The sequence below is a fragment of the Salvelinus namaycush genome, chromosome 20, assembly GCF_016432855.1.
Source record: "Salvelinus namaycush isolate Seneca chromosome 20, SaNama_1.0, whole genome shotgun sequence".
In the NCBI taxonomy this organism is placed as follows: domain Eukaryota; kingdom Metazoa; phylum Chordata; class Actinopteri; order Salmoniformes; family Salmonidae; genus Salvelinus; species Salvelinus namaycush.
Window position 1 is genome coordinate 47,635,080 of NC_052326.1, and position 9,355 is coordinate 47,644,434.

Genomic DNA, 9,355 nt, shown 5'->3' on the forward strand with positions numbered 1-9,355 from the left:
CGGTCACAGTAACCGTACACCCTGATGAGATGAGGACTCTGGCTGGCCATGTCAAAGCGCGCCTTTGAGTCGAAACGACGAGGACTTTCCCGGGCCCCCGTGTTGATGTATGTTTCATTTCACCTGCCTATTGTTACGTCTCTGACATGACAGGAACAATACAGTTCTTTGTGGGTCAGAAAGTGACACTATTGTCAGGTCCTTCCTGTAAGCACAACGGGCGACTCAACCAACCACCACCATGGAATGAAAATCAGGTTAAACCATTTAATAGGAAGCGAAATGCAGTTTGGGTTCTTACTTTTTTCTTACTTTTTTGCTTTCTACTCTCACCTGTCCTACTGCTCAGACATGCCTCTTGTGAAATGTCTGCTCTCTTTAAAAGCTGTTTTACAAGGTGGCTGTTAAGTATACTGAACAAAAATATAAATGCAACATGCAACAATTTCAAAGATTTTGCTGAGTTACAATTCATATAAGGAAATCAGTCAATTGAAATAAATAAATCAGGCACTAATCTATGGATTTCACATGACTGGGCAGGGGCAGGGAGCCAGGTCCACCCACTAGGGAACCAGGCCCAGCCAATGAGAATTCGTTTTTCCCCACAAAGAATACTCCTCAGAACCCACCCTCCCCCCGCAGGTGAAGAAGCCGGATGTGGAGGTCCTGGGCTGGCGTGGTTACACGTGGTCTGCGGTTTTGAGGCTGGTTGGACGTACTGCCAAATTCTAGAAAACGACATTGGAGGTGACTTATGGTAGAGATATGAACATAAAATTCTCTGGCAACAGCTCTGGTGGACATTCCTGCAGTCAGCATGCCAATTGCACGCTTCCTCAACTTGAGACATCTGTGGCTTTGTATAATGTGACAAAACAGCACGTTTTAGAGTGGCCTTTTAGTGTCCCCAGCACAAGGTGTGTCTGTGTAATGATCCTGCTGTTTAATCAGCTTCTTGATATGCCAGTCCTGTCAGGTAGATAGATTTTCTTGACAAAGGATAAATTGCTAACTAACAGAGATGTAAATAAATAAACGTGTGCACAAAATTTGAAAGAAATAGGTTTTTGTGCGTATGGAACATTTCAAGGATCTTTTATTTCAGCCCATGAAACATTGGACCAACACTTTATATGTTCTGTTTATATGTTTGTTCAATGTATATTAATGCACTATGCTTATGTTAATCATGGACTTCAAATGGATTACAGTATATATTGCATGTTTCGGCTATAAGAAGATAAGAACGCTGTATGCATATTGCATATGGAATATGTTACTATGCTACACTATATTAAAAAAAGGCTTCAGGCCTGCATACAACAGTAGGGCCATAGAAAGCATGCATTTTCCACTCTGACTCTGTCGGTCTGGCATGTTTTTGCTTCTAATCAGTAGTTTAGAACTCATGTTTGCTGAACATTTTCTACGGTTGGCAGAGGAGGACAAACTTCAGACAAGCTCTTACTGCATTGTGCATTTAGTGATTATAATACTGTAAGTAGGAGCATGTAAGGCTTTAACTATATATGCCACGGATAGCCCAGTAGGTTTATCTGGTGCTCGGTTTAAATGGAGAGAGAAGGAGAAGGTGGTTATTGAATATCGTTTAACAGAGTTATTGGAGAAAAGGTTTGGAGTCGGTCTGTGCACTTGGCCTTCCTCTGTGGAAACTTCAGGAAGATGCAGCCAAGTGAGCGTGTGACCCACCTCTCGTAAATTCTATGCGCGTGCACATGCACACACATGCGCTCTCTTTCATACACATACACACACACACATATACACACACACACATACACAAATGCACTCTCTCTCTCTTTCTCTTTCATCAACATACACACACATCAACACATACATACACAATGCACACACAGTCCTCCCCTTCTCCAACCCAAAGTGTAACAAGAGATCTGACGTTTTTCCATGGGTGAGTAGGCGGGTCAGGCCTTACTTAAACTAATCGCTCCCAGCAGTGTTGAACAGCCAGACACTCTGGAGCCGTGGGCTGAGGTTTTGGAATGCCACTGCCGGCTCAATGCATGCCTTTCATCGAGAGTGAGGGAGAGAGAGAGGGAATGAGAAGGGGGGGTGAGGGTGAGGGAGAGAGAGAGGCAATGAGAAGGGGGGGTGAGGGAGAGAGAGAGGCAATGAGAAGGGGGGGTGAGGGAGAGGGAGAGAGAGAGGGAATGAGAAGGGGGGGGGTGAGGGTGAGGGAGAGAGAGAGGCAATGAGAAGGGGGGGTGAGGGAGAGGGAGAGAGAAAGGGAATGAGAAGGGGGGGTGAGGGAGAGAGAGAGGGAATGAGAAGGGAGGGTGAGGGAGAGAGAGAGGGAATGAGAAGGGGGGGTGAGGGAGCGAGAGAGGGATTGAGAAGGGGGGATGAGGGAGAGAGAGGGAATGAGAAGGGGGTGAAGGAGAGAGAGAGGGAATGAGAAGGGGGGGTGAGGAAGAGAGAGAGGGAATAAGAAGGGGGGATGAGGGAAAGAGATAGGGAATGAGAAGGGGTGGATGAGGGAATGAGAAGGGGGGGATGAGGGAGAGAGAGGGAATGAGAAGGGGGTGAGGGAGAGCGAGGGAATGAGAAGGGAGGGATAAGGGAGAGAGAGGGGGGGGGGGGGCTAAAGTAGCAATCAATGGATTTTTGGGCATTTTCGCTCGAAGTGTCTCCCACCACCCCAAACATTTGTTTTTAACATCCTCGGGATGAGCTACAAACAAGCCTTTGAGTGAATCAATAGCTTTGAATTGAGTCTTCTTGGGGACGAGGCCTAGAGAGAACACCCCCACCCCAACCGCCCTCCCCATCCATAGGACTTCACATGGCCTGTTCTGATTTGATATCATTATTGTGCCAAGCATACAGTGAGGAAAATAGTCCCTCACTTTAGCGTGTGACCAGACCACTGCCAAGCATCATATTTATTTTACATGTTTTTCCTTCACCCTAAATGATCCTAGCAGACATGGAGAAAATCATTATGTCTCCTGTCAGGTTGTCCCCACACCAGATGTAATGGAAAAGAGGGCATTAAAAGATCAGACGGGACTCCTGCGGTTTCCTCCTCCGATAAACTAAAGCAGAAGTCGGAAAAGAAAAGCAAAAGAGAAGGGGAGAGTTAGAGAGGGAGAGTTAAAAAGAGACCATGGTTAAGGTGTGAAATCATCTCTTCGTCTGTCTCTCTACCTCTGTCTATTATTAGCACAGAACAATGGACAGAAAATAAGCAAATTTTCCCCCAAAAAGGCCAGTTCCTCCAGAATGCACACATAGTCCATTGAGTTCTTTGCAGTAGTGTGGAGGTAGAGGTGCTGCAGCAGAGGAGAGCAAATATGTGTTCCAAATGGCACCTTATTCCCTTCATAGTGCACTATTTTTGAGAGAGAGAGAGAGAGACACACACACAAGATTAAGGTGCATTTTGCCTTCATTGATTCCAAGGGAACCCCTGTGGCCTGAGATATGGTGGGTGGGAGGAAAGCCAAGGAGGGATCTGTTTTGGCTGGCTCTCAAGCCTGTGAATGTCCAAGGACATGCTTGGCCTTCAAGAAACAATACAAAAATACACACACACAAACACTCTCTTGCGTCTACTTGAACCAAGGTGGGGGGGATAGGTGCTATACGACTGGAGAAAAAATTCACTTACCAGCATCTGTGTTTTTTGTTTACTTCCTGCATGGAGCCCTATTCTCATGTTGTTAGCAAAATAGCATGTTGGCTAGCATCAGCATATTTGCGCAGCATTAGCAGTCATTATTGCAAATGAAGGTAATGAATGTTTTCAGTAATTTTAAATGTATTTACTGACGTAAGACTCAAGCTGCCTCAAAGGCTTTTTCTCATTTGGTAAAAAGTTCGTCATCCCCCTCTCCTCCTTGACCTGGAAATCAATAAGTAGTAGAGTGGTCGAGGAGGATTTAAATTTCTTAGTAGGCAAATAGAAGACGGTCCTCCCATCCTCAATAGCCTCCTTTTGGTGGTCGATAGGCTGTTGGTCGACTGAGATGTTTTTAGTCAAGCAGTGGCAAATATATATTAAAAAATGTATGGCACACAAGACACCTGTCTGATTCACACCTGTCTCAGTGGACTAATCCATTGTGGAGGCCTGTCTCAGTGGACTAATCCATTGTGGAGGCCTGTCTCAGTGGACTAATCCATTGTGGAGGCCTGTCTCAGTGGACTAATCCATTGTGGAGGCCTGTCTCAGTGGACTAATCCATTGTGGAGGCCTGTCTCAGTGGACTAATCCATTGTGGAAGCTGCGGGGATGGCACACCAGTATCACCAGTAGTACATGTACCGTTAATTCCCATGATTTCTAATCTACAATGTTTGTTTGGTTACGTTATTTTCTGTTAATGCATTAATATATTGTTATTACAGTCTTACCGTTGTCATTGTAGGAGTGTACACGTTGTTTGAGGAGCACACAACCTAGGCTAAAATACATATTTAAGAACAGACAACTCTCGGTCGACAATTTTTTTTTTTTAGTCAGGGACAGCCCTGCCACACGCCCTTTGAATCAGCTGGGTTTTTTAAAGGAGAAAGCATGCAAACATTTAAAAAACAGCATGCTTTTTACTATAGAATGTCTTGCATAACTAGCTAAATTAGTTTCTATCACTTTATACATTTATTTTGGGAGTCCTCCCTGTAAATGTAATTTGCATGATTGGAGGAGAGTCTAATTTCATACAAGCACATTTTCAGCCACTTTCCCTCTCCTTGCCGCCTCTCCTCGATTACCAGAGAGAACACAGGAGTTGAGCAAATCCAATTGACAAAAGGCTGTAGTTTTCTGTCTGTTTCTTTACTTCCTGAGTAGGCTTCCATGTTTGTCTGTCATTAGCTTGTTTGCTAAGTATTAGCAGTCATTATGCCATTATCACCAATGAAATTCGCAGTAAATGCTGCTGCCTCCCTCCCTCCCTGCTTGCTTCGCAAACATTCGTCACCTAAAACTTTCTCAAATGGCTTCGTACGCTAATGCAGCCCAACATTTGACTTAAGCCATCAGAGATGGAAGCCAAACGTAGCGCTAAGGCTAATACATTAGCCGTTGCATTCAGATCATGCGTGCGTTGCCGTAGCAATAATGGGGCTCCTGTTGCGTTGTGGTGTTTGGTGGCTTTCTCTGCACAGAGAAGAGGGGGCCCACAGCACTGCCGGGCTCGACCCAGCTGTGTTGCCCTCTGGGGCTTGTTAAAAAAGCCTGGAGATAATTCCCATTTCATAAACGAAGCTCTTTTACCCCAGCCCCCTTTGAGATGGAGCCTCCCATCAACAGCCACCTCAGCCATTCATGGGGCATTGGAGCCACCACAAGGCTGCGTGGCCACCTTTTGTGATGATAATGTCACCTTTCAGTAGTCAACTCAGCTGACCGGGGGCCTCTGTGTTTTCCTAGCACAAGCTGGTGTGTGTAAAGGCTTTTGGGTTTGCTCCAAGAGGGGAGCAGTTTGTGCCTGGGTCTTTTGCTGAAGAAGAATGTTTTTTGAGACCACATGACATGCCCCATCCCTGTCAGAGTAGGCTACCATTGGCATTCTTCACTGTCAATATACTGTAGAGGGTAATAATTGCATCTGAGAGTTGGTTAGCCAAAATACGTTATCACTTACCGAGGTGTGACCACTCTTTGGTTGAGGCTTTATGGGAACACACACACACTCTTTGGTTGAGGCGTTATGGGAACACACACACACTCTTTGGTTGAGGCTTTATGGGAACACACTCTTTGGTTGAGGCTTTATGGGAACACACACACACTCTTTGGTTGAGGCGTTATGGGAACACACACACACTCTTTGGTTGAGGCTTTATGGGAACACACTCTTTGGTTGAGGCTTTATGGGAACACACTCTTTGGTTGAGGCTTTATGGGAACACACTCTTTGGTTGAGGCTTTATGGGAACACACTCTTTGGTTGAGGCTTTATGGGAACACACTCTTTGGTTGAGGCTTTATGGGAACACACTCTTTGGTTGAGGCTTTATGGGAACACACTCTTTGGTTGAGGCGTTATGGGAACACACACACACTCTTTGGTTGAGGCGTTATGGGAACACACACACACTCTGGTTGAGGCTTTATGGGAACACACACACACTCTTTGGTTGAGGCGTTATGGGAACACACACACACTCTTTGGTTGAGGCGTTATGGGAACACACACACATTCTTTGGTTGAGGCGTTATGGGAACACACACACACTCTTTGGTTGAGGCTTTATGGGAACACACTCTTTGGCTGAGGCTTTATGGGAACACACTCTTTGGCCCAGCACAGCTGTATCCATTGGATCGTAGCTATATCATTTGAGGTCATTGTGGACTCAAGGCCACAACCATCCCCCTATTGTGTTATTGACTGTACTTTTGTTTATGTGTAACTCTGTGTTGTTGTTTTTGTTGCACTGCTTTGCTTTATCTTGGCCAGGTCGCAGTTGTAAATGAGAACTTGTTCTCAACTGGCCTGCCTGGTTAAATAAAGGTGAAATAAATAAAATAAATATAAAAAAATTGCCTTCGCTCGCACAACAAACCATCTAACACAAGGCAAATTGAGTGATTGAGTGAGGTAATGATTTGATGTTTCTCTCTCCACCCCCTTCAGACCCTCCAACGTCCATACTCCTGGTTCCTCCAAGCTGTGGACTGCAGGAGACTGCTGGTGCTGTTGTTTAAGCTCTGTTTATGTTTCTAAAAGTAGATGTTCGGAGAGCGTGTGAACACAACCAGATGCTCAAGGTTCACTGGGATATCTCATTTTGTAGGCAGCTAGCAACGGACCCTTTTCTTTTTCAATCTCGGGCCGCACAGCCTAGCACAATGGTTAACAGCTGTGGGAGACTGCATGAAGAAGGAGCTAAAGCAATTCCATACCACATTCAGTGTTGACTTTCCTCATTAAAAAATGATGACATAAGTGTATGCTGTCCTTCCCCCCTCTATTATGGGCCAACCATAGATGGTTCACCCAGTGTGGCAGAGAAAACGAAAGGCTAAGAGTGGTTGGTTGGTGTGGGTTATCTGATATGAGGTGCTAGTTAGCGTGGACACACTAACCTGTAGGGCTAGCGGGCGTAGCGTCTGGGTTAGCATCTGCAGAGCACCCGCTGTCAGTGCTGCGCCTCCTGTTCCCCCTACCAAGGCGCTCTGGCCCTCTCTCCCATGGCCAGATGCACTCTTTATCAGTCCAAGGATATCAGAGAAAGCTGAGCTGTGCTGTGCTGTGCTGTGCTGTGCTGTGCTGTGCTGTGCTGTGTGGTGTGTGTGTGTGTGTGTGTGTGTGTGTGTGTGTGTGTGTGTGTGTGTGTGTGTGTGTGTGTGTGTGTGTGTGTGTGTGTGTGTGTGTGTGTGTGTGTGTGTGTGCAACCCTCAGTATCAGCTGAACCTTGGGAAGCCATTAGGATGTGTGTGTGTGTGTGCGTGTGTGCGTGTGTGCGTGTGTGTGTGTGTGTGTGTGTGTGTGTGTGTGTGTGTGTGTGTGAGTGTGTGTGAGTGTATGTGTGTGTGTGTGTGTGTGTGTGTGTGTGTGTGTGTGTGTGTGTGAGTGTGAGTGTGAGTGTGTGTGTGTGTGTGTGTGTGTGTGTGTGTGTGTGTGTGTGAGTGAGTGTATGTGTGTATGTGTATGTGTATGTGAGTGTATGTGAGTGTGTGTGTGTGTGTGTGTGTGTGTGTGTGTGTGTGTGTGTGTGTGTGTGTGTGTGTGTGTGAGTGTGTGTGTGTGTATGTCTGTGTTTGTGAGTGTGTGTGTGTGTGTGTGTATGTCTGTGTTTGTGCTACATCACCTTCTTAATGAACTGCTTGTGTTTTACTGTTTGTTTGTTGTTGTTTTGAACATGTGTGTGTTATTTTAGAGTATCCCTGTCTAGAACTTTGAAATGCCTTGATTATGTGTACCGTGGTTTGATTATGTGTACCGTGGTTTGATTATGTGTACCGTGGTTTGATTACGTGTACGGTGGTTTGATTACGTGTACCGTGGTTTGATTACGTGTACCGTGGTTTGATTACGTGTACCGTGGTTTGATTACGTGTACCGTGGTTTGATTACGTGTACCGTGGTTTGATTACGTGTACCGTGGTTTGATTACGTGTACCGTGGTTTGATTACGTGTACCGTGGTTTGATTATGTGTACCGTGGTTTGCAAGTTGACAATTATAAAGCCTAATAATTGACTCACCACTGAATAAAAAGGAACTCGGTCTTGACAATCTAAAGTCAGAATGTATTTTTAGAGGCTTCCATGCCCCAAACATTTAGGTGGAAAGCAAAACCATCCGTCTTTCTCTCTTACGTTTAACTCAGTGAAGCTTGAGGACAAGAGGTCGCATTCAACTCCCCTCACATGTCCACACACTGCATTCAATGGTCTACCAGACTGCATTAAGTTGGTCAAAGAAAAAGGACCATGGAGGAGGTATAAGACATTGTTTGAGCCCCACTCTTGAAGGGGTTTAAAAGGAAAGTAATGCCCCCCCCCCCAAAGGAAAGTAATGCCCCCCCCCCCCCAAAAGGAAAGTAATGCCCCCCCCAAAAGGAAAGTAGTACCCCCCCCCCCCCCCCAAAGGAAAGTAATGCCCCCCCAAAGGAAAGTAATACCCCCCCCCCCCCCCCCCCCGCCGCCTTCTTGGCTCTGTTTAGTCTGTAGGTGTCAGGACAATTAGTTATGTTTATTACGAGGCCTGTCGGTAAATACACTAAATAGATTAGTGCCGCATTGGCTGACCTCCACCGAGGGGACGGCGTGGCCTCATCAGTGACATCAGCACAGCAACCTGCCCCTGGAAACAGAGAAAAGAGTCTGTGGGAAAAGGGGGGAGGAGTCAGAGAAAGAGAGGGAGAGAGGTAGAGAGAGAACACACAGTGTGTGTGTGTGACAGAGAGAGCAGTGTGTGTGTCAGAGAGAGAGAGAGAGAGAGAGAGGTAGAGAGAGAACACACAGTGTGTGTGTGTGACAGAGAGAGCAGTGTGTGTGTCAGAGAGAGAGAGAGGTAGAGAGAGAACACACAGTGTGTGTGTGTGACAGAGAGAGCAGTGTGTGTGTCAGAGAGAGAGAGAGGTAGAGAGAGAACACACAGTGTGTGTGTGTGTGACAGAGAGAGCAGTGTGTGTGTTAGAGAGAGAGAGAGAGAGAGAGAGAGAACAGCAGAGGGAGTACTGGACTGCCTGGATATCCTCTTCCATCTGGGAGCCATCTGTGTTCCTCTGGCTCTGGGCTCCTCCACACTGGAGCTCACATATGTGGGAACACAAACACATGCCTGACATATGAAGGAGTGGAGAGAGAGACAAAAAACGAAGAAAAGAGAAGGATAAGAAAGCAAAGTCACCA

The 9,355-nt window shown here is 46.1% G+C and overlaps 1 protein-coding gene across 1 annotated transcript in view; it reads left to right on the forward strand.

Moving 5' to 3' along the window:
- Positions 1-9,163: 9,163 nt before the first annotated feature.
- Positions 9,164-9,355, forward strand: part of LOC120065442 (protein CBFA2T2-like) — a 571,663-nt gene continuing 571,471 nt past the window's right edge. The window contains exon 1 of the mRNA XM_039016461.1: positions 9,164-9,355. This exon is cut by the window's right edge and continues 42 nt beyond it. The gene's annotated coding sequence lies outside the window, so the exon portion shown is untranslated.